General features: G+C 42.9%; 1 protein-coding gene across 2 annotated transcripts in view; it reads left to right on the top strand.

The window, feature by feature from the left end:
• NEXMIF (neurite extension and migration factor) overlaps nucleotides 1–26,101 on the top strand; it is a 219,434-nt gene that overhangs the window by 130,383 nt on the left and 62,950 nt on the right. The window contains exon 4 of one of the 2 annotated variants that reach the window (XM_083484953.1): nucleotides 22,021–22,177. The exons of the other annotated variant lie outside the window; for it this stretch is intronic. The gene's annotated coding sequence lies outside the window, so the exon portion shown is untranslated. The remainder of the gene's footprint in view (nucleotides 1–22,020; nucleotides 22,178–26,101) is intronic. 2 annotated transcript variants of the gene reach the window in all.

The following is a 26,101-nucleotide window of genomic DNA, read 5'->3' as shown; positions in this document are numbered from 1 at the left end:
CGTCTGAAACTCAGGAAACACCGTGACAGGAAATGAGGCCACCATCAGGGGTAGCAACAGAACTGATGGTTCACCATTCTAGAGAAGAAACTATTTTTTTAAAAAAAGATTCTGTTTCTTGATTCACAAAATGTTTAGGGGTATGCGTACCCATGCTTCCCTCCAGAAAAAAACCACAGAAAAAAACATGGATTATTATTATTAGTAGTAGTAGTAGCATAAAAGGTAAAGGGACCCCTGACCATTAGGTCCATTCATGGACGACTCTGGGGTTGCGGTGCTCATCTTGCTTTACGGGCCGAGGGAGCCAGTGTACAGCTTCCGGGTCATGTGGCCAGCATGACTAAGCCGCTTCTGGCGAACCAGAGCAGCACACGGAAACACCCTTTACCTTTCCACTGGAGTGGTACCTATTTATTTACTTGCACTGCATGCTTTTAAACTGCTAGGTTGGCAGGATATGGGACAGAGCAATGGGAGCTAACTCTGTCACGGGGATTCGAACCGCTGACCTTCTGATCGTCAAGTCCTAGGCTCTGTGGTTTAACCCACAGCACCACCCACGTCCCTCCCAGTAGTAGTATAATGTAAAATTATATTTTGGTTGGTGCTGTTCTTTAATATTGTGTTAGTGTATATTTTTTTTCTGTGGTTGATATGACCATGATGGTCAACACAACATCAGTAAGTTTAACATCTTTGGTGATGTGCACATTGACACTGCTAATTTAATTAGAATAGTATACTTGCTAAGGTGGAAGAGACAATGTTTAATCTCTAAAAAGAGACATGCTTTTTTTTGTCCTGCAAGTTTCTGTCCATGCCTTAGAGAGTGCAAGGAGGGACAGGGCAGGATGCAGGAAAGGGAAGGCACTCTGTGCATGCTCTATTCTCACTGTCTAGAAGAAATGCTTATTGGTTACCAAGCCTAGACAGTTTGCTGACCCCTGGTTAGGTTCATTTTGACACAATTGCATAACAACACAAAAGTTGCTGAGCTTTTTTTTGGCAAACGAAATGCCAACATCTAAACATTGGTTTCTGACTGCAGTATTCCAGCTATGTCTGGGAAATTGCAGACATATGGAAACCTTCGCATAACAGCCATTTCCAAAATTACAATGCTAGTTTAACACAACTGCATCAGGGTAAATACATTAATGAGACATTCTTGCTGCCATGAGTTTGCAAAAGGGAATTGCAGCATTCAAGCACCCACTAATATGGTAAACCTTGCTGTCATGTAGCTTGAGGTGACACAGGAAAACAAAGTTAATTGTCATGCCTTCTTGTGCATCCTCTCGCATGTATGCTCTCAGCAACCAACAAGACCCTTTAGTACAAGGTCCTTTTCTAACAGCACATCAGTAGTAAGAACATACAATGAGAATCACAGCAAAGGAATAATTATGAAACACACACACCAAACAGCTGTGTTGAGTTGAATAACAGATTTAGAAAATGCAGACTTTAATTAATCTGTGTTTTCTGCTGGGATTTCAGTACCATCTGATTTGCCTTTCATGGATGAAAAGTATAATTGTAGCTCCCCCCCCAACACCACCTCCTTGTAGCTGCAAGTTTATCCTCCCAAGAAATTGATTCAGTTCTTCTGTTTCCTAAAGAAAGCTCAATATGAAACTAATAGTACATGGTGCAAGGCACAGATAATGGACTAGGTCTAAATGCCAGCATCGTCAGAAAGCTGGAGCAAGCGCTGCGACGAGAGTCTTTCGGAAGTGCCTCCTGTCAGTGCTGTCCGTTAACAGTTTGACATGCTGGTTTATGGATCCAGAGCTACGTCTTAAGAAATAGCAATGGTGTGGAACTTACCACTCAGTAGAATGAATTGTTTGTGCAGTAGCCCAGTTTAAAAAAAGAAGCAGCAGCATATAAAAATTTATTCTTGGAAAGGGCCTTGATGTAACATGCAGGCAGGTGTTAGTGTCAGCTTGGACTTAAGGGTTCAGCTGGCAGCAAAACTCGTTTGCTCGCTGATACAGAACTGAACTTGGGCCATAGGGCACAAAAGCCTTAATACTGTGGAATTTCAGTGCAGCAATATGACCATCTCAAATGGAAGTATTCACAAGTAATTTCACTGTTAGGAAAGATCGACGTCAGTTTTGTTGTGCCAATTGTCTGTTCTCATTCCCAATATTCAATCACACTGGCACAGGGCTTCCCAACATTTGGCAGCATATCTGGAATTCTGAGTGTGTGTTTGTGGATGCAGCCACAAAATGATTGCTGTGAATGTGTGTCTGTTCACAAAATGGCCACTGCGGTAGGAGAGGCAAGTCACAAAAACATCAGGCAAATTGGTGAGAATAAAAGACAAGTAGTTTGCCTAATAGCCTAAGTGCAAGGCAAGGTGGGTGTGAACTGCAAAACATAAAACCACATGGTACCTATCTGCTCCATCAGTGTACCCATGTCACAGAAACATGCTAAGTAATTCCTCTAAAACACTTCTGAATAAAATCTTCAAAAATGTATTTGTTTGCCTCAGGTTAATAGGAAAACCATCCCCAAATCTATTTCACATGAATTCATAACCAAGTCATTTCCTGTTTAATTTTCAGTCTACTCATTTCTCCTTCAAGCCAACTTCCACCCACTCCAATCTCCTCCTCCTCCTCTCCAAACCACAAACCCAACACACACTCTCTTTTCCTCCTAGAAATACCACCACCTGCACATACCTTTTATTTCAGCACGAACACACACACACCTTTTGTCACTCAGTCCAAAACATACACATTATCTCTCTCTCACAATGCCCCGCCACTCTTTCACACATCACATGCACTACATATGTTTAAAGCACTTTTATACCACTTGAACAGCTTCCCATGTTAAAAGTGCAAGGAATGGTAGCACTATCAGGGGTCTGCTACAGTGGCGTAGCGTGGGTTGTCAGCACCCGGGGCAAGGCAACTAATTTGCGTGCCCTAACCCGTGGATTTGCGCCCCCTAACCCCCAGATGTTGCGCCCGGTGCGGCCGGCCCCCCCTGCACCCCCCACGCTACGCCACTGGTCTGCTAGCAACTCTCAGTACCGTTAACAAACTACAGTCATACCTCGAGTTACAGATGTTTCAGGTTGTGTTTTTTGGGGTTACGGATGTGCCGAAACCCGAAAGTACTGGAACGGGTTACTTCTGGGTTTCGGCGGTCGCGCATGTTCAGAAGTGCCAAATTGCAACCCGCGCGTGCGCAGAGGCGGCGCTGCAGGGTGCGAACGCTGCAGGTTGTGAATGTGCTTCCCACACGGATCACGTTCACAACTTGAGCATCCACTGTACTGTCTCCAGGTTTCTTGCGGGGGGGTGGGGTGGGAGATAAAGAGACACTATTACTGGTAAAGCCTTCTAAGAATACCTTGACTGGATGGTTCAGGTGTAGCTACAGACATGTCTCTCCTTTCTCCATCTTCTCCCCTGCCTTGGAAGCCCCCTCCCCCCCATTCTCCCACACTCCTATTCATTCTCATTGCTTCCCACTGTCGTCCCCCCCCACAACCCTCAAGCTTACAAGGAGGCAACAATGGTGGGTCCAGCCTGTGGAGAGCAGGTGCCCCAGCATATTTAAGGGCTTTCATGTGGCCGTTGCCTTTAAATGGCTGAAATTCAGACTTAATTGTTTATTTGGAGATGTATGCCAAGAGATGTATATATATTAGGATAGGGAGCAATGGGGGTAGGTATATGGAACTACAGTACTGCACCATGCTGGCTGTACCTATTTCCCATGTTGAAAGTTTTGTCCTGCAACTAATTGACTTTACAAGGAATCAACGTGACACTTAAAATTGATGTTTATTTTCATCTGATATGCATAATTTTTAGGCATTGCATTAAAATCATCACAATCATTTAAGACTTTTTAACACCGTCAAAAATAGAGGAAGTTGGTGTGAGTTTTGACATTTAAAGTAAGGGCTTCGTGTGCAAAGCCAAACATCTAGTCCAGTGTTAGGCACCCCATTTATATTCAGAGTGTAATTTCAGATGGCTGCTAATCTGAACAAGATAAAAAAAATCATCTTGATGGACTTCAAAACTTGTTTTAATTAAGTTTCCCCTTTCATCTTACCAAAGCCCTGCATTAGTTTCTGCATTCTCTCACACAGATAAATGGGAGAAGTCCCAATTACAGAAAGACATGCACAGTCCCAACGCCACTCCCCGCCCCACAGAAGGAAGGCCAAACCAGGATTATTATCTCTGTTTTCTTGCCACTTGAGACATTAATATTGCAGAACCCCTGAGAAAGGGGGGGGGGGCAATTATACAGACAGTGACTGGGAACATTGTGAAGGCCCTGTGAATGAGTGGCTGAGCCAGTCCATTTATTATAGAAATCCTTTGGAAACAAGGGTATATCAAAAGGGGTGTGCAGGTGAGGGAAGCTGGACCCTTCCTTTCCCATGCCTTAGAACCTATAGCTCAGTGGTAGAGCATCTGCTTTGCACATAGAAGATTCCCAGGCCAATCCCTGGCATCTCTAGGTAAGACTAGAAATGTTCCCTGTCTGAAACCTTGGAGAGCTGCTGCCAGTTAGTTTAGGCAAAACTGAGCTGGTACGACACAGTATAAGCCACCTTCCTACCTGAGCCTGTATCCCCCTTGCTTTCTATGTAAACAGGGCACATATATGCTATGGTGATTAGTGGGACACCCAGCTTTATGCATATTACACCAATGTTAAAATACTGACATTGACTGCCTGCTAGCTGCTGAACCACGTTCAGTTTCAGGATTCTAGCACAAGAGCGCTGTCCTCTCCTGAAATTTCCAGCAGCTGGTATGGGTAGAGCAACTGAGCCATTCAGGAAAGCGAGAAACACATCCCAGCCACACAGTGGTTCTGGGAGCCAGAGAGTGGGCCATTTGTCTCCTGAGCCTGAAGGGACATCTTCTGGTGGGTAGGGGGAGATGGGGGAGAAGCACTGTGCTTGCCCTCAAGGCATAGCCGCTTACTTTCTTACCTAGGAGCCTTTGCAAGAAGGCTGCACACAGTAGTTCCAGCTTTCTGAGTTTATGTATAAAAGTGGCAAGGGGGTTGCTAGGTATTCATTCCATCAGTTTCAGGGTCTCTTTGGAGTATTGCCAACAGACCTTTCAGGAAATCTTTTTTTAATGCTCCCAGTTTCCTTTTAATGTCATTTGTAAGAATTGTTAACTTTGAATTGTTAGTGTTATAGTGATACTATTTTTAAAAAAAATGCATTATGTCTACTGCACTATTTGACCAATAGTTTCCTGTAAGCTGCTTTGAGAACAAATGCATCTGTGGGAAATGTGGCGTATAAATGATCTATGACTAAATCCTGAGAAATGTGTGATAAATGAAAGGCAAAGTCAGCCCACAATTAAAAATAAATAAATAATAATAATTAAAGGTTATTAAAGGCAACCTCTTTATTTGGCCCACCTAAATGCCACATTGATTATTTGCATGATTTCAAGTTGTCCAGACTCCTTCACCAGGCATCATGGTAAAAAAGGAATGGGTGGGAGGTCACATATAGAAGGCAAAATATAAATTAATAACTAGTAATATATTTATCAGTCCTAGCGGTTGATGAGAGCTGTTGCCACCAAGCCCTGCTTGTAAGCTTCTGAGAAACAGCTGGTTGTCTGTTCTTAGCCACAGGCCACTGGACTAGATGGACCTGCTTCCTGAACCAGCAAGGACTTTCTGTGCAAAGCGCAGGGGTCTTATTTTCTCGTCTTCTTAACTTCTCTGCTTTTCTGATAACTATTGCTGCCTCCCCTGCCCACCCACCTGATCCTCTGTCCCTTGTCTCCTAGTGTAATGCTACGTTCTTGCAACATAACACAGGTGACTAGGAAAGTGTCAGCTACATTTGTCAGGATAATGGTTCCCAAGCATTTCCTACAGGGCCCACCAACCATTGGCATTTGATTCAGGCAGCTGATTTTGTTGGTTCTGATTGCTGCTGTTTATCTTTTGGTTGTTGAGTTAGGGTTTTGTTTTGTTTTGATTTATTATTGTACTATGTCTTCAATGCTAGAAAGGCATCTTATATATAATTATAATAAGTTAACAAAAAGCATCATTCTGTGCCCATTGTGATGAGATGCCTGTCAGTTCCCACCCATGATGTGGAGGTGAAATTCCTTTCGCCTCCGAGGCAGCAAGGTCTCCAGTGACACCTGAAGGGATGCTGAGTAGATTTATAAGCCACAGGGCAAAGATGATGTGCTAATGCTTTATTAAATGACCCACATAAGTGATGTAAGATCTTCCCCCCTAAGCAGGCATTTGATACAGAGTAAAGCAAGAGTGGTCTCATTTTAGTCAAGAATATAAAGTAATTGTGTCGTTACATAATCCCCATCAGAGGATTTGCAGGGCTCATCATAGTCCTGTATCCTCACAAATTTGGGGTGGAGTGCGGTGAAAGTAACAAAAGACAAGGCAGGTTGCACAACATCAGTGGCTATGGCCTAAGGGAGGGACGCTGAGAGGGGGGTTTAAAATTGTGGGAGAGATCCTTCACATAGTGTGTTTTACTCTTGGAATCAAGGGTTGTCTTCAACATGAAGTACCAAATCCAATGCAGTAATTTAGCACAGGTATTTTATTTGAAAGCAAACACCCATATATGCACGACACACATCAGCTGAACTCAACCTTCTCTTAACTGAACAAGGTAACTGGCAGCCTAGCTCTTAACATTCTGTTCATTTCAAAGATACAACAACATATATAATGTAACATATATCCTCCCGGGTGTGTGTGCAAAGGGGTGTTGCATAATAGGAGAGAGGAGGAGGCATGGAGTTTTGAAAAAGTAGACAATGACAATGACAATAATCCACCAACAGCATACAAATCAATATGGCTAACCTGATCCAAAACACCCACCCACCTCACTCACACACGAAAACAAGAATCACCACAGCCAATCACAAACAAAGAACCACACCCTAGGCCAACCCCAACCTCTCTCACCGCCAAAGGAACACAAGTGAACAGCACAAGCAACGCTGACACCAAACTCTACATACATTAAACATAATAGAAACACCGCCACCCGACCCCACCCCATCCATCTTCCCTCTCTCCACCCCCCTTCTTTTTTCTTTTTTCTCTTCTCCCCCTAATGCCTCAACAAATGAAACGGATTTGTAAAAATGTTACATGGAAAAAATACGAGAGACATTACACATACTTCTGTAAAACAAGAAAATTTTTAATTAAAAAAAAAAGGAGGGAGTAGGAAGCATGGGGTTGAAAGGAGGAACTGCAGGATAGGAAGGGGTGGTGGCTACATACTTTGGCAGAAGTGAAACGTTTGCTTAGTAGTTGCAGCTCATAGCAGGAGGAACACGAAGGAGGTCACCAGGAGGGTGGTCTGTGCACAGGGGTGGGTTGCACAAAAGGAGGAGGCATGGACATGGGGATGAAGGTAAAAATGGGTGCAAAGTAGGACTGCAGAGCAGAAAAGGGAAGTGACTTCCAAAATGGGGTTGGGGAGGTGAAAAGCAAGCTTAATAGTTGCATGTTGTGGGGAAGCAGAAAGCTCTAGGTGGTTGATATGGAGCGACTGGCCAGGGGGTTCATGAGTAGAGTGAGCAGGGACACAGCCCTTAGTAAATGTAATGAATGATATCTAGCCTGGCATTTCCTGTTTCCCACAGTGACCAACCATACACCTCTGGAAAGCCCAGGAGAATGGCATGAACACAGCACAAGCCCTCTCCCACTGCTGTATTCATAGACATAGTGTCCATCCTGGATGTAGCATACTGCCATCATGATTAGTAGCCCTTGACAACCTTACAATACCCAAATTAATCTCCTTAGAGCAGGGGTAACTATTATGGTGCCTTCTCTATGTTGTGGATTGCAGTCTCACCATCCCTGGGGCTGTTGGAAGTTGCAATCTACAACATATGGAGAGCACCACATTGGCTACCACTGCCTTGGAAGAAGAGGAATGTTGATTATGTGGTTGTGGCAGTGCTGCTTTCACCTGCAACCCCACTTCTGTCCTGGGATTCCAAGACTTTCTAATTGTCCCTCCAAGTGGGCATGTTGCAGCCACCTTGCTGAAGTTAAGTGGGGCTCATTCTGGGTGGTATGTCACCTGGAAACTTCAAGTACACCAACTTGAGTTCCAACTTGAGAGATAGGATTCAGACTAAATAAATAGAACAGGAAATGTTAAGCAGTGGCCTTAAAGGGGGGAGAGAGCTCCCTCCTGCAGTAATCATTGTAAACATTTAACTGTGGCTGGTTTTGAATTATTGGGTCATGTTTTATAGATGGGAGGGCTTGGCTCCAAAGGTTAGGGATCATAGTCAAGGATCATTACAAGAAAAAGCTTGGTGACAGAACCATGATTAGAAGCAATCATTTCCTGACACTTCAAAGACCTTTCTGTGTTTCTTTTTGATCTTGGTCAGAAAATTCAAACAGCAGCCTAGAAGACTACTGCTGCCTTGGTCTAAAGATTTCTGAGTGCTTAAAATGCACCAAGGGAGAGTCTTTCCCGCACCCCACCCTTATGGACAATAAACTGTAGCAGATTGTACTGGCACCCTAGCCCTGATACCATGATGGCCTACTGCCTGAGAACTAGTTCAAAGTAATTATATGCCACGGGATTCATTCACAAGGAGCCACAAGTGCCATCATGTTATGTTTTTGCATTATTTCTCTTTGCACAAGGCAGAAGCTGGGTAAGGGGGAAATGTAATCCTAAAGGAAAAGAGGATTGTCATAATTGTGTTCCTGTGTGTCTTCAGATTCATCTAAGACCTGAAGTTATGTTTACTTGTTGCTTCTTAAAGCATCACCACCATAACAACTTCCTTTCTCTTCTTCCTCCCTTTCCTCTTCATTTTCTTCTTCTTCTTCCTCCTCCTCCTCCTCCTCTTCTTCTTCTTACTCTTCCTTCTCCTCCTTCTCTTCCTTCTCCTCCTGCTCCTCCTGGTAGAATAACATTGAAAATGGCAAGGATGGGTGGTAGAATAGGTGAATAATTGGGGGAGGGATTTTTCATATCCTCCCATCAATCCCCTAACATGACAATGATATCAGGTGGTGATTGTCAGGACTTCAAAGCACCTCACACAGCTTCCAAAGAGATCTATGATGCATTGATAAGAGTGTCACTGATCAGCAGCCCTGAAGTATCAGCTGACAGGAAGGGACTTCAAGCCTGCTTTCTGGTTGCACAGCTGTGTTCCCCAGCAAATCCAGCCATTCCTGTACTTGTTCCACACCCGACAGGTGACCATGGCTTGCGGAAAACAGCTTTGCAGACCAGATTTGGTCAGTAAGTTGGAGGTGTACCCCCTCCCACTGTTCCCTCAACCTTCTGTAAGCCCTGGGGATTCATGGGCCTTTGTCAGGCCAATTTTGATGGGATGATACTGCAATTTATGCACTTCCGTCCCACTGTACATATATAACCCCCCCTGAGTATGTAGAAACAACTGCCCTTTTCTGGGTGGCCCAAAGTGTTTCTAAATGGCTGGATAACCAGCCACCCAAATTTCCTACTGCAGGGAATTATTTCAAGCATCAGATATTCAGAACTCTCAAAAAGTTTGATGAATTAAAAATAAGGAATATGGCCTTTTAAAAAAATAACCATGATTTACAAAAAGCTTATTGCTTGATTATCTTTTTATTATTTGTTTTGCTTCTAATTTTTCCTCTTTCTTGCTGTTCACCATAAGGTTTATTCACACGCATGATCAGACTGCAAGCTTAAGGAACCTGATCAATAGCTACAGGGGTTAAAGAAGCGTCCTTGCATTTATGAACTGCATAAGTGCATTAGGGAGACATTTTCAAATCAATGGGCATAACAGCCGAGTACTGGGCGAGGTGCTTGACTTCATCGCACTAGTTGAGCATTGCAAATTACTTGTTGCAAAACATTTAATATATGTGCACCTGCACCCCTAATCAAAGCAGAAAGCTTCGTTTTCTTGTGTGCATTTGCAAATTATAAAAAAGTGGGTATTGACTTTGGGAATATTGTCTCTGTTAATTATTTGGGGAATAATGTCTGCAGCAGGAAAATAAAATAAAAACTAGACCAGGCAGCAGAAAATAAGTGATTAAATGCAGTAGATTAGATTCCGGATCAATCTTGGCACCAGAATAAGAGCTGGTGTTAAGACTGTTTTTAGGACAGGCCAAGGTATAAGCTTTTTAAATAAGTAAAATAATTGTGCAGAATGAAATGGCATAATTTTCTACTATGTGCTTTTTAATTTTTTTTAATTCTGCACCCCATCTGTAACCCCTAAACACATTGCTTGTAGCAAACTAGCACACAGAAGAGAGAGTCGTAGTGTATATTCTGTTCTTGGTGTGCTGCTTCACTAAATGTGGGGGAGTTTAATGTCTGGTGAGGAACATTCAAAAATTGGACCCTTCACCAATGGTAAGATGAGACAAAGTCTAAACCTAACATGGCTGCAATTTTTAACCTGTTATCATCACAATAGGGCTTGTACAGCACTTACATAGTAATGTGTGCTGTTACTGTTGTGCAGAGCGTCGTTTTCTTCTCATCTCCCTGAAAAGAGAGAGAAAAATTAATTATTCTCTGCACATCTGTGAACTGGGAAAGAGCTTCCATGTAAGTGGGTCTAAGCACAATTTTCAGACAAGATTGACTCCATATCTCTTATTTAGAAATTAAGCCATAAAACCTGACACAAGTTTTTGAATTCATGCATTGTTTACACCTACAATTCCTTTGCCAACGAACCTAACAGAAAACTTATTTCCAGTTGCAGGCAGCTCCACACCCCACACCCCACCCATAAATCAAGTCAAGTCAACAAACAATTGCAGTAGCACCTACTGACTGATAACATACGGCAAACCCCTAAAGTTGAAACAGTTCACCTCCTCTCACGATTTAGCTGTGCCAGTGAAATACTGAATCCTCAAATTAAAAAGTTGTTCACAACGTTGGTGCAATATTTAATCTTCTGTTAGTCTATTGTTTGTTTAAACAAGCTTTTTGTAAGCCTTAAATTGTTATTAGTTTCTCCTACAGATAATTTTATTTTAGCTTTTTATGTAAACTGCTTTGGGGGTTGTTGTTGGTTGCTGTTGTTTTTACAATCGGTGTATAAATTTTATGAAATAAAATATGTAGTTCCAGGATGTGGCCAAGGAGATGTTCCATGGAGATACAAAAACCTCTCCAGCAGGTGACAGCTGTAAGTCTGCATATCAACCAGCCAGTGCTTTTTTCCTGGGGGTACTCAGTATCAAGGTACCCTGTATCAGGTTTACCATGGGTACGCAGTATCAGGACCCTTTTTCTATTTATTTTTTTAAATCAAATTTTTATTAGGTTTTCACATAATACATCTTAAGAACATCATACGTTACCATTCATATTTTTCTGTGACTTCCCATATAACTCGATAAGACCTTTTTTTTCTCTAAAAGAAAAGCACTGATTAAAAGTGTGGCATGTACTGTGCCAACTTCATGGTGAGTACCAGCTTCTTTTTCTTCTTCTAGAAGAAAAGCATTGCAACCAGCAGATGGCATTACGTGCTTCTGGTTTCTGCAGCTTCAGCCAAAAAGAAGTGCAATTAAGACCTGCCCCTGCCCCTGCTGCTTCTTGTGTAGGTCACAAAATTCCCCATCAAAGAATGATTTCAGCCATGAAGGATAAGCCTAGGTTTTTGCTGCTTTATGTAACAGTAACTGCAGTGGTGTTGGAATGGTTCAACTTTTGTAGACATAGTTGCAGCTGCAGTCTACAGCAATCAGTCTTCTCCCCACCAAACAGGAGAGTACCCCACAACCAGTGGCACTGTGGTCAGAGTGAGCCAGCCTGGCTCTTACTTGTTCAAGGTGGCTCAGGAGATGGCACAACAACCCCCTAGTGTCATTTGTTGTTTTACCTTTTCCAAACTGTTAAAAAGGTAAAGGTACCCCTGCCCGTACCAGCCAGTCTTGACAGACTCTAGGGTTGTGCTCCCATCTCACTTTAAGAGGCCGGGGGCCAGCGCTGTCCGCAGACACTTCCGAGTCACATGGCCAGCGTGACAAAGCTGCATCTGGCAAGCCAGCGCAGCACACGGAAACGCCGTTTACCTTCCTGCCAGTAAGCAGTCCCTATTTATCTACTTGCACCCAGGGCTGCTTTCGAACTGCTAGGTTGGCAGGCGCTGGGACCGAGCAATGGGAGCGCACCCCGCCGCGGGGATTCGAACTGCCGACCTTTAGATCGGCAAGCCCTAGGCGCTGAGGCTTTTACCCACAGCGCCACCCGCGTCCCATTTTCCAAACTCTTACAATGAAGCATATTGTACAGTAAAAAAGTGCACTGGGTGGATTTGGTTTTGCTTTGCAGTTTTGATGCAGAGCTTGCGCACAAACAGCATGGGCTGCCACTTCCTAGTTCACACTGAGAAGTGATTTTTAACTATCTCCAGGGGCACAGCTGAAAACCAATGAAGAAATCAAATAGAACAGGGACTGAACCCAAATATGCCACCCCCCCAAACCACCCTAATTAACAGGGGGAGTACATGCAGAAGCACTCCGTGCACCAGCAATTTAGTTGCAAGGCTTTACTTGTTACCTCTACTTTTTATTGAAACGTTGCTGTAACAGCACCCATCCACCTACCTGCCACATACCTTGCCCCGATCCACAAATCAATTTTGCAACTTAAGACCAATTTCTTTTGCTCAGGTGAAATATAAGCATAAATGTGGATAAAGCCATACACGCTGCATATATGGTGACAAGTTCACTTGGGGCATGAAGGGAGAGGCAACACCAATGGACTGATCCAGTACATATAGAATCATACAACTGTAGAGTTGGAAGAGACCCCAAGGGCCATTTCGCTCAGCCTCCTACAATGGAGGGATCACAACTAAAGAGTCCCTGGCAACCTCTGTTTAAAACCCTCCAAGGAAGGGGAGTAGTCTGTTCCACTGTCAAACAGCTCTTACCGTCAAAAGGTTGTCCGTAAGGTTGAGTTGTGATCTCTTTTCTTGTGATGTGGATCCATTGCTCTGGGTCCTAGGCTTTGGAACAGTAAGGATCAACTTTTTTCTGTCTTCCATGGTGCAGCCCTTCAGGTGTTTGCATGTGTGAAAGAGAAGTCACAGAGCTGTATTCATATAGTGGGCGAAAGACCTTGTACATTCACTTTTGAATGCCAAGTCCATGCTCCGCCTCCATGGGCTAAAAAGTTTCTTGCTACATTAAAAAAAAAACCACACCAAAAAAGCAAGCCTGTTCATAAGTAATTATTTTCTCATAGGATTAGCAGTTTAATATCTGAAATTGCAGGCCAGGAAGCCTTCGGAAATGTTGACTGTCATCTCTGATTACTATCGGTGTATACAGTTGCTACATTTCTTCTCTTTTAATTGCTTCTCTTACCCAAAGCTGGAGCACTGCCCCCCCTCTTCCTGTAACCTTGCACTTTAAAATCCAAGTTACCTAGGAGATCAAGGTTAGGGTGTATCATTAATGATTAAGACCATATGCCTAAAACATATGGGTGTTTATAATTTGTAGCTTTGATGTCACATTGCAATTTTGGCAGGGCACTTGCACAGCTTTGCATCTGAGGAGTCTGTGTGAGGGCCTGAACCTGAATCTTCCTGGGGTCTGGCTGGAAAACAAGGCATGGCATCATCTGAGCATCTGAAAGGATACAGAAATTCTAATCCCAGAAACCAAAGTTCATATCCTTAATGCAAACTCAGCAAGTATGCCTTGCACCTGGATTTTGAATATGACCTTACGCTCTTCCTCCTCACCCTAGTGCCATTATTATTATTATTAGTCACTTTTTGCCGTGGAAACTCATGGCAATTAGTCACTTTTTTACCATGACTTACGAAATGGCTTACGAAAAGAAAACACATAAGCATATTAAAACTAGAAGGGGAAAAAATACATTAAAACATCCCACCTACTCTAAAAGGCCATAGATAGTTAAAAGCAAAGGTTAAAATCCTGGTTAGAAAGGAAGGTTGGTGCCAGGTAAGCCTCCCTGGGGAGAGCATTCCACAAGCAGGGAGCCACCACAGAAAAGGCCCGTTCTTATGTTGTCACTCTTTGGACCTCTCATGTAGGAGGCACACAAAAATGTGCCTCAGATGATGATCTCAGGGTTTGGGTTAGTTCATATGGGGAGAGGCAGTCCCTGGGCCATTTAAGGCTTTATGGGACAAAATCAGCACTTTTAATTAGAGCAAGAACAGCAAGGAGTTTTGTGGTGCTTTACAGACTTAACATATTTATTATACATACATTTTTGTGAACTAGTATCCTTTCAGCTCCTGCCTGCTGAAAAGGATAAAGGTAAAGGGACCCCTGATCATTAGGTCCAGTCGTGACCGACTCTGGGGTTGCGGCACTCATCTCGCTTTATTGGCCGAGGGAGCTGGCGTACAGCTTGCAGGTCATGTGGCCAGCATGACTAAGCCGCTTCTGGCGAACCAGAGCAGCACACGGAAATGCCGTTTACCTTCCCGCCAGAGCGGTACCTATTTACGTGCTTTTGAACTGCTAGGTTGGCAGGAGCAGGGACCGAGCAACGGGAGCTCACCCCGTCACGGGGATTTGAACAGCCGACCTTCTGATTGGCAACTTCTAGGCTCTGTGGTTTAACCCACAGCGCCAAACTTACTAGCTAACAATTTTGGAGGGTTGGACTTGAAATGATTGGTTTTGGCACCCAGTGGGCCTCCTAACAAATGCAATGGCTGACCAGCCATTTATTGGAGGAACAAATAAAAACATTCATGAAGGCACCAGAAATCCAGGAACTGTTGTTTTTGCAGCATTTGTTTTCCAATGACACAGCTTCATGTCTATGTGTGTTTTTAATTATAAAAATCTGAACAAAACTGAAGCTAATTGCTGCAGTCTTAAGTGATGTTGGCATCATTTTGTGCAGTGAGAGATACATTTATTCCACAGTGCAAAGGGCCAAGGACCCCCAAATTTAGAACAATCATGATTTACTGTGTCTCTTGAGCGAAGTGCATTTGTTACCTTGGAAACAAATAGCTGCAGTGAACAACTAGATAAAATTTATGGAATCATCATCAATAAAACTTGATTATAAATGTGCAAAAACATACACAATTTGATGTTGATGTGCAACATGGTGATGCAGTGAATAGCCACTATATATCTACTTGCATTTTTGGACAGTGGAAGGGTGGTTTTTTTTTTACGGTGGGGAGGCGTTGTTGTTATTAGGCAGTTTGTGAAGAAATCGTCTGCTCTTTTTCATATTTGGGGGCATTTAATTTTAACTTTCAGTTTAGTGTCACAAAAATTGCGCGCTGTCCTTGGTGTAAAAAAAAAAATTCCTGAATGGCAGCAATGAAAACTGAAGAATGTGTTTGTGGATTATTCCTGCTCTTCCCCTGAGTCTAGGGGTACATTTTATTCAATATAAAGAAATTACCTCATGCTTAGTAGGTATCGCTACTGACTTGGATTTTCTTAGAATTTGGGTAACAAGTATACTCAATAGTATGCAAAAAACGAAACAAAATCCACTGAGATCTTCCCTGTCACTATGTACTCATGCTGGCTTCTACTTTAAACCTGTTTGTTTATTCCAGCTTTTGGTAGTTCTTAGCCTCATATCTTAATTCGTAATGAGTGTCACATTGTGTTTTAAGATTATTCATTGTTGTTGCATTTACGTGTCACTGATTTGTAGTTGAATTTGTTGTTTTAATTGTCAGCGTAACTCACCCTGAACTCATTCTGTTCTCTGTAAACCACTTTGCACACTGATGCTGTTAAATTGGGACCTCTAAGGAGCCTCATATGGTCCCACATCCCTTACGTTTTAACACCTCCTTAGAGGTCCCTTGTGGAGACCCTTCTTTAAACACACAAATTAGTCAACCATCTTCATATGCTTTAAGTTTAGGGTAGTTTTTAATGTTTGATGTTGTTGCTTTTTTATTATTGCTATTGATGTTCTGTTGGGAGCCGCTCAGAGTGGCTGGGGAAACCCAGCCAGATGGGCAGGGCATAAATAAATTATTATTATTATTATTATTATTATTATTATTATTATTATTATTATGGCTAAAGAGCTGAGTTGCTGCCAGTTCATATTGCTGAACTCATCTTTGCTAGCTGATGGGCAGAATTGAGAGGGTGAATTCTAATCAAATCCGGAGAGTGCGAAGCTCACCTCAGGCATTCCGATCTGCATAGTGAATATAACATCTAGACCTTCCCCTAGAATCCAGGAGGGTATTGAGGGATGTGGGAAAACCTATTTAGGTTTGGATAGTGCTTTTTTTCCTTTAAAAAATGCTTAGGGGTACTCTCATTTTCCTACTCATATTGAAATTAAAAGGTACAGGTAAAGGACCCCTGACAGTTAAGTCCAGTTGCAAAGGACTCTGGGGTTGTGGTGCTCATCTCACTTTACTGGCCGAGGGAGTCTGTTTGTCTGCAGACAGTTTTTCCGGGTCATGTGGCCAGCATAACTAAGCCACTTTTGCCGAAACCAGAGCAGCGCACAGAAAAGCCATTTACCTTCCCGCCTATTTATCTACTTGCACTTTGATGAGCTTTCGAGCTGCATCCTGTTCTCTGGTTTTTGGCAGGATGCAGAAATAGGGCAGGTGGAGGCTTCAAGGTCTGCACATGGTCTTTAGGCCAGTTTGAAGTAGATGGTAGACCTGTTTTAAATTTCTTTTGTTGTCCTGTAATTCTATATTAATTGCCCTTAGCATAGGGTTTGGCCTCAATCCCAGCTAATATTAATTTGTTATGCCTCTAGTAGTCATGGCCCTATGACATTTTAGCTGCAATCTCCTCTCTGTTTGTTTCATCTGTCATCTCCTTTGCTCTTGGCTTATTGCTAACCCGTGCCTTTTTGAATCCTCAGCTATAGGTGAGGGGTTTTGGCACTATGAAATATGGCTTGATATCATCTTCCATTCAAAGGGGATAAATTTTCCACCTGTCCTTAATTTGCATTTAGGTGGTGTTGCTGCTCTGAGACGTTGAATGCCCTTCTTTTCTCAATGATGACAGCATTTGGGGTGGCAGGGAGCTGAGGGTGCTCAGCCCCAGCCCCCAGGTGCTCAACACATTTAAATATTAGGACCTTTTAATCTTGAACTATGAGCATAAGAGCCCTACAAAAAGAAAAAAGGCTGGGGAGTAATCATTCAGGGTTTTGCACCGGCATCAACAATTACAAGAAGGTTAGCAAAAATCACGCTTAGATGATGGAATAAGCGCAATCAAGCACTTGTCATAGGATAATTACAGTGTATTTTAATTTATTTTTACTAAGCATATTTGCAATCCCATTTAGGATCAAAATGCAAATCTCACTTGAATCAAGTTCCCATTCCCTGCAAACCCGAAAGGTTCACTTTCTCTCTTCAACTCAGTGTACAGCTCACGATTTTTAACTGCGGTTAGCTATTCACATTAGCATGCAGAAGTATAAGACAGGTTGAGCCCCTTCTGGAAATAAATTTAGTGACTTGCTAAATTCTTTCTGTTATCTTTTTAAAAGATCTAATCCCCGACTTGAGGGGACTTTTTTTAAGAAAGGGGGGATTCATTGTCAATAACAGCAATGGCAGGCACTCCTGATGAATGAAAATAAATATTTTAAAGTTCCAACCAAAAGCAAAGCCTGCAAGAGTGAGAAGGGAGCAATATATAATTTGGCATGGCATTATGAGGCAGAGCAGCTCTTGACAAGTGAGTGATGTTAAAGGTCATCTGCCATTGCTTACAGCCTTTTTGGAATGGTAGAATTAAGTTCAAACTCAGGATGTTTTTTGTGCCTTAAATTTCTCTAGGGATATCCTTCATAATGTCTTCATGCAGGATAACACTGCAGTAAACGAAACACAGTGCACAGGATTAAAGGGTTATTTCCCTTGTGTGTTGAGCTGACACAGAATGCTTAAACCTCAGGATGTTTTTGAGTTGTCTCTATCTTCTGGAGGTCTTCCTCCTTCATGACAACAGCTCTTTCTAGCTTTTGCTTAGGAGGCTAATTTTGCCCCCAGTTTAGAAAAAAAATTGAGCCATTTTTGTGCACCAGTAAAGTAAAACTAATGTATCTAAAATGTGCTGGGGCACCTATTTTTTCAGCTCTGGTGCTGTGTAAACACAGAATGGCTGCCCATCTGCTTGTCTAACTCAGGCTCCTAAACAGACACTGTCCTGATCACCCACAGAGACTAAAGAATCTGCCCCAGGCAATTAGGAAGAAGACTATGAATTGGTGAATTGGACAAGAGCTGAGCTTCTCCTATTTTGGGCCCCATCCAACTCTACAGCTCTATGATCTTACAAAGGGGGGAACTGAGCGTGTGGGCATTGCTAGTGAGTTGGTTGCTCAGCTCAAGGTTGAGCTGGGTCCTTGCTTCCTTCTTTTATCAGAAGCACTCGGCCTTACCTGGCAAAAAGTTGACCTTCCCTGAGCTACTTCCAGAAAATCCCTTTGGAACATGAGGAACCTGTTCTTGCTCCACCGTGAGGTCCAGAGGCTTCTGATAACACTCAGCAGCATCTGGACTTGGCTGGCAGCACAACATGGCAACCATTGGCAAGGAGGGATTCTTTGCTAGTGAAGTCTGCCTTCCTTTCCATGCTGGCTGGGCCTGATGCAAGTTGTAGTCCAATGCATTCGCAGGGCAATCAGGTTAAGAACATAAGAAGACTGGCAAACCTGGAACTATACTTAATAATTGGATAATGATAGTCCTTATTTGGGCTTCGTTATTGTAACTCATATGCAGCTACTCATTCTAAATGCCTGTTTTCCATCTTTTAATTTTCATTTGTTATAATTGTTCTCTGTTTCATATACATTGCATGGTGAGTTCCCGCCACCCACTGGTAGGAATAAAGACACAGGACGCAATTATTTAAGGTTAATGGGCTAAAATTGGCCACAACTTTATTGGTTACAGGTAAGAGCGGTATTGGCTTAGGAGGATTCCCCCGATCACGCGGGACTGGAAACCAGCCCCTGCGCGCATGTTGGGGGCGTGAGCCCGCAATCCCACCTCCTCCTGATGTCAGAAGTGGTTTTATAACATGAAATAATAATAATAAACTTTACCAAAAAAACCCACCTCACACAAGAAGAGCCTGCTGGATTAGGCCAATGACCCATTAGTCCGGCATCCTGTTCTCACAGTAGCTAACCAGATACATCAAGAGGAAACCTGCAAGCGGGATCCGAAAACAAGAGCACACTCCCCCTTGTAGTTTTTAGTAAGTGGAGTTCAGAAGCGTTTCTGCCTCCAGCCATGGAGGCAGAACATAGCCACCCTGGTTATTAGCCACTGATGGAGCCTTACCTTCCATGAACTTGTTTAATCCTTTTTTTACACCATCTAGGTTGGTGGCCTTATGAGAGTGACTTCCATAGTTTAACTATGTGATGTGTTAAGAAGTACTTGCTTTTCTCTGTCCTGAATCTTCCAAAAGTCATATTCATTGGATGACCATGAGTTATAGTGTTACAAAAGGGGGGGGCAGGGAGAAAGATACCCTTCTCTATCCTCGTTCTCCATCATATGCATCAGTTTTTCAGCTTTTGTCATTGTCACCTTTTATTTGCCTTTTCTCTAAACTAAAAAAAGTTGGGGGAAGCTGTTCTAAAGATACCATCAAGCATTGTCTTTACCACAGGGTAGATGCAAAACCAAATACACACCATTTATTGCAGCAAGAGTAGAAAGTGATGATGTTGCTAATAATAACACTTCTGCTTAAAGGCAACCAGCAATATGCCAGGGTGCATCTGCACAGCACCTTATCTGTTGTTCTCAAAGCATCTTGGGCTCTTTTCCCAGCTCTGCCCATTACTTTTCTGAGTGGTCTTGAGCAAATCAACCAGGGCTGTCTTCATTCAGGTTTGGCTTTTGCTTATGCCAAGCAGCTGTTTGAAGCTCCAGGCTTTGCGGAGAATTTCAAGAGCTCTTTCAGAGAACTTATGTAGGCACGTTACAGATCGCCACTGTTTGTGCTGCAGTGAACCATTATTTATGAGTCTCCAGTTCTGCATAATTCAACAGGGATATCACAGGGTCCTGCACAGAGAGCCTGATTATGTATGTTTGCAGTACCCTACAAAAAAGAAAGGGAGCAAACCATTAGCAAGAGATGTCAGAAAGGTAGGAAATTTTGGTTTGGAGTCTTTGAACATTGAAGCTTTGGTGAGGATTTTTTTGTTTTATTTAAAAATATATACATAACTGCAATCAAAAATAGTATCCATTCCAAATTATAGGAGCAAATAAGAGACCCTAATTGCGTTGTGGAAACATCTACAAAAATTAGATTGCAGTAATCTAGGCTGCTTCAACAGAGGTATAGTTTCCAGATCAAGGGAAATCTATTCCCAGAGTTCCTTGAGAGAAGCATTGACTGTTAAATCACACTGGAGTCTGTAGCTCTGGGACAGGAACAGGGGGTCTCCTAGTAACTCTCAGCACCTGTAATAAATGATAGGTCCCAGAATTCTCTGGGGAAAGCCATGATTGTTTAAAGTGGTATCATAGATGTACGGTGGTATCAAATGTATGGTGTGAATGTGGCTTGTCCACCACTTGGGGAAATGTGTCGGGTCAGTTTAGGAACATGTACTGGGCGGGTAATATTTTGTCCTTTACCTCAAGCAAAAAAAAAAAAGAAGAAGAAGAAGAAGAAGAAGCTAATTAAGCTTTGGGAAGTAAGTTGGAGAACTCTAGGGCACTGTCAGAGCCCTCACGCCTCCTTCCCACAACTGAGCACTTTGCTTACCCAGCTTTGGGAAGGCAGCATGATGGCTGCAGGGTGTGTGGGTGTGTGTCAGATGTTGCTGGGGGCCACAAAAAAGGCATTGCAGGCCACATGTGGCCCTGAGGTTATATTTGAATTTCATTGTACTTGAATACTTGAATAAATAATTATATTTGAATTTCATTGTGAAAATTCACTTTGAAATTTTAGCTCATTTTGAATATTTATTACATTTATATCTCACCTTTTCATAACAACTCTGTGGACAGTGAACAGCCCAGGATCACCCAGTGAGCTTTGTAAATACTTGTTTCTGCTGCTCCTGTCAGTAACACGTTTCTTCAGACTTTGCCATAATCTGCATCTCCAAATATAATGACAAAAGAGGGAGAGATAAGAAGAAGGTGGACCAGGAGCAAAATGAAATCACCGTAGAGTGATTCAACTGTAGAGTTGGGACCCCTGGTGTCATGTAATCCACCCCCCTCCAATGCAGGAATCTCAGCTAAAACATCCCTGACAGATGGATAGCCAACCTCTGTTTAAAAAACCTCCAAGGAAGGAGAGCCCGTCACCTTCTGAAAGTGTCCATTCCACTGTTGAACAGCACTTGCTGTGAAACAACTTTCAATAAGAAAATAGATGACTTCAGCACTGAACAGGCATAAAACTGTGAGTCAACAGAATAATGGGCAAAAGTTACTGGCCCAGTCAAGATACATTCCACCCCAAGGAATGACAGAGGAGTTCAAACTCTTACAGAATTCTTCCATGGACCCTTCTTGCAGTGCATAGTTAAACTGTGGAACTCATACTCACAGGAGGCAGTGAAGGCTTTAAAAGAGGGTTGGACATCAATGGCTGCTAGCAATGGTGGCTATATTCTGCCTCCACAGTCAGAGCCAGTGCTGCTTCTGACCACCAGATGTTGTGGGTAGATCACCTTCCCTCCTGAATGAAACCAAGATAACATTCTGGAATCCTTTTGCTATTTAATGGATTTTTTAATTTTACAAATTACTTTGGCTTTTCTCCTCTTCCCCAGCCCCCCTGGTGCTGCTTCCATGATAACTGCACTTGAGTTGACAGATCCGGTATTTGTATGTAGGAATAAAAACAGTAGGAGGCACTTATGTAGATGCCACTAATTTAATTTAGCTTGATATGTAAGCAGAGCACGGGCATTTTTGCGCTAACCTGCTTGCCTTTATTTTACAGTCATCTTCAGCCTTCTTACGTCAGTTGCTGAAAATCCTTCCACTCTTCTCTTTGCCTGCCCAAAGACGGGCGCCAGGAGAGTGAACCTTGGGAGGAGAGAGGTCTGCAGACGCAACTGTGGAGAGAAAGAAAAAATGTGCTGAAATTATTTCAAAAGGTAAGAGGAAGGAGAGCATGTGTACCCAACTGAAATAGCTCTGCGAGGCCTTGCATATGCAGAAGAAACTCCTGAGAGTTTCTGGGAACCCCAAGGGCAGAGCACCCATCCACATCTTTTTTGTGGACAATATGCTCTCTGAGTGGCGTGATTGCCATCGCCTCCATGATTGCTGCAGCAGTGTGTTGAAAACGTCTACCCTTGTGGTCAGGATGCACTGCTCAGTTACGTGCTGTACCTGTGACACCTACCTATATAAATAAGGAAGTTGTAATTGAAGGGAATGGGCTGGTTCTTAAATGGCAGGTTTGGAAGCAGTCTTTAGGTTCAATACTATAGCAAGCCTATTTCATTTATTGCCATTATCGTCGTCATCATCACCACCACCATCACCACCAACCACCAACCACCACCACCATTCATGAAAATTTCCAGGCCCTGTACAAACTGTTTTTTTTTTAATGACACAGGCAACTTTACTTGGATTCTCAAAATTTAACTTGTCTTTGCACTGGTGGACTTCATATTAATTTCATCCAGCCAACTCATTTTTCCAAATTAACTGTCTTTCACATTATGACAAGAGTTGTTTCAAAAATGGGAAGGGAAATTATGACGGTGGCTAAACTATATCTGTCCTGCAATATCAAAATTATCTGTATATAAGGAGAGAGCGAGAGAGAGAGAGAGAATATTAAGCAGAGCATATTTCCTCTCTTCTGGCTCTCCAGAGGGGTGTGTGCATGTGCGTGTGAGTGCACGCGTGCAAAGTGCATTTCTTGGCCTTCCGTTTTGAGTGGTTTGTGTTCTTTGCTCCTGCTGCTCCTGCTGTTCTTCTGTCTGTCTGTCTTTCCTTTTTTTGACCTGCTGTTGAAATGTGTTTGCCTTCAATGAATTCATTTTTGAAAGCATTGGAGAAGCAGCTAATACATGCTTTTAATAGCAATAATGCTGATAATCTTATGAAATCAGATGGAAAGTTAGACAAATGCTGACTTTTACATCTTATTCATACTTTGGATTATAATGAGTGCGGCCTGTTTTGATCATTTTTGTCCTGATTAATTTTAATGATATACTACATATATTGTTTTTTTCTTGGCCAGTATTCATTTAGCCCTGTTTGGCTGCAAGATGTTGCTCTGCTACTGGCCCCTTACTTGTTTACTGCAAGGATTGCTGATCCTGGCTAATGCTGCAGAGTGCACACCAAGTCATGGCTGCATCATTCATTAAGTGTCACTTTAGCAAAGTTCGCTCATGCAGGGTTCATAGTCAGGAGACAACATAGGACTTTGCTTGTGAGTAAAATGAGAGGAAATAGCGGAGCTAAAATGAGAGATGCCATCATTGCAAGAAGAGTGAATAATGAATCGACCCTCATCTGGTGTGCCATCTGCAACATGCATTTCAATACTAAAATATCACTTATGTATCTTTTTGTGGCATCATGTTCTTACTGATCGACTGAGCTTGTTTTGATTCCTGGGAGGGAGGAAACAACTTTCTGTTATTTCATGTTAGTTTGCCAGACATATTTTCCACAAGATAGACTATTCCCAAACTGAGCTGTGAGAAACGAAAGGAAATTGTTGAATGTTGGAAGATTCAGGAAAACATAAAAGGAAATACATCTTTACACAGTTCGTAGTTAATCTGTGGAACTCAGTCCCACAGGAGGCAGTGATGGCCACCAACCTAGATGGCTTTAAAAGAACACTATACAGATTCATGGGGCAGAGACTATTGATGGCTACTAGCCATAATGGCTATGTTCTGCCTCCACAGTTGAAAGCAGCAAGGCTTCTGAATATTAGTTGCTGGAAACCCACAGAAAGGGCTCTTCTGCTTGGTATTGCTTGAGGGTTTCCCACAGGCATTTGGTCAACAACAGTGAGAACAAGATGCTAAACTAGATGGGTCACCAGAACGATCCATCCAGATGTTATGTTCTTAAGTCCAAGGTCCCCATCTTCAGAGCAGGCTGCCTGTTATACCTCTGTCTGCATAACTGTTTCTGCTCTGCTTTCCTTCAGGTGTGTGTGTGTGTGTGTGTGTGTGTGTGTGTGTGTGTGTGTGAGAGAGAGAGAGAGAGAGAGAGAGAGAGAGATCAGATCACACAATCAGAGTAGGCTGCTTGGTGGACTCCTGCTATGCTCATTCTTACTCTCTTACACACTTTTGGGAGTGAACTATGTCTCCTGTTTTGATTCAGACAAAAGGGTGTGCCTCAGCTATCAGAAATTTCGAAGATTCTTGAGCTATAGGGATAAGTTTGGGGAGCGTGAGAAAGACAGGCTTGCCTGGTACCTGGTGGGAACCTCATTGCTGGTGGCAGCCAGCTAAATTTTTGATGAAAACACGTTTTTGGTGTAGTGTAATCTCTCTCCCGCCCCCGTCCTCCATGTTAGTTGCACACTGCTTAATCCCAACATTTGAGCATAGGGTGCTTTTGCAAATGCCACTTGGATTAGCGGGTTAATGGCAGTTAGTGAAATCTACTTACCGGTATATACCACTTTTGGTGCAGAGGTTTACAGTTGGAATGCAAATATTTGTATGTAAACTTTATAAATAAGAGGCATCCTGAGATGGGGAAGCCAAATGGGGTTTAAAAATATAAATAGTGGGTCGTTTCCTGCCCTGTAATGCCATCCCAAAATCTACTGTGTGATTGCACCCTTGTATGTGGCAGGGCCAGCCCTGATCATGTTTCCTTCCTTGTTTTTCCAGCAGAAGCTGTAACCCTAGATGCACTCACCCAGAATTGTGTCCCAATGAACTCTGGGTCCAATTAAACCTGTTTCTTCAATAAAAGCACTCAAGTACATGGCTGAGATGCCTTTTCCCTGTAGTTAAGTTGTTTTTCCAAAGCAGGGGCTTCTCATTGAATGGGGACTGCATAGTGACCTACTTTAACCCCGTTTCCCTGGTGAAGGCTTGGGTAGTTTTTCTCTTCCACTTTTGCTCGGATAGTTGTATAAGAGATACTTGAGAAAAACTCTAGTTGCGTGTTCAGACCCAGAAATCTCCCCCCTAAATAAATCCACACTTGACTCAAATTTTTGGTTTGGTTTTTGGCAGAATTTAGGCCACAACTTTATTGATTACAGAATGTGACTGGTTTCATAGGCTCTGGTTTGACTAGCTCCCTGCCTTGCAGGTAGCACTGACCCAGGGTTCCAGCATAGGTCAGCCAAGGGTGAACACCTGGATAAGCAGAAAGTCGGGCATGCGTTCTCCCATCCCTATCACCTGAATGAGAGCCTATCCGCAACCTTACAAGTTATGATGATTTGCTACGCGGCAGGCAAAACCCAAATGGCAACAGCCAGTAAGCCAAGTAGGGAAGATTCCTGCCATGCCTCTGTCTCAACGACAGACAACACACAACGGCATAGCAAGGTCAAGCGCAAAACCCTAAAAGTAGGGAGAGGTGGGTGGGTCTCACCACAATACGTGCCCTTTTTAAGGGAGGACCCGATATACTAGATCGTAACGGCCCTTATTTTCTCCTTCGATCCCTCCCTCCCTGCCTGCCTTATGATGCATTCTCCACTGTGGACTGAAAAGAGTATGTGTTTTGCACTTTCTCTTCATTGAGGATGCCACTAATGTACTGTGGCTATAGCTCCAGTGAGCTACAAGTTACCCAGGAACCTGGCACAGAAGCAGACATATTGCAGGTTTATTCCAATTCTGGTCATCCTGAGCTTCACTCCTTCTCTCCCTCCTTCCCTCCCTCCTCTCTCTCTCTTACTTGTTTGGGTGAATCACAGCAATTTGGCTTCTGATCACCACCTCTTTTTCTTGCCCAAATCCCTGCTGTGACAGCCCTCTCCCTTCCCTCCCCCTCCTCGTTTGGAAACTGTTCTGTCTCTGCCATACAAAGGTGTATTCTTAAACAGACTATGATGCTTGGGA

Source organism: Podarcis liolepis (genome assembly GCF_965112155.1).
Source record: "Podarcis liolepis genome assembly, chromosome: Z".
Taxonomy (NCBI): domain Eukaryota; kingdom Metazoa; phylum Chordata; class Lepidosauria; order Squamata; family Lacertidae; genus Podarcis; species Podarcis liolepis.
This window is presented reverse-complemented; position numbering and strand designations above follow the sequence as displayed.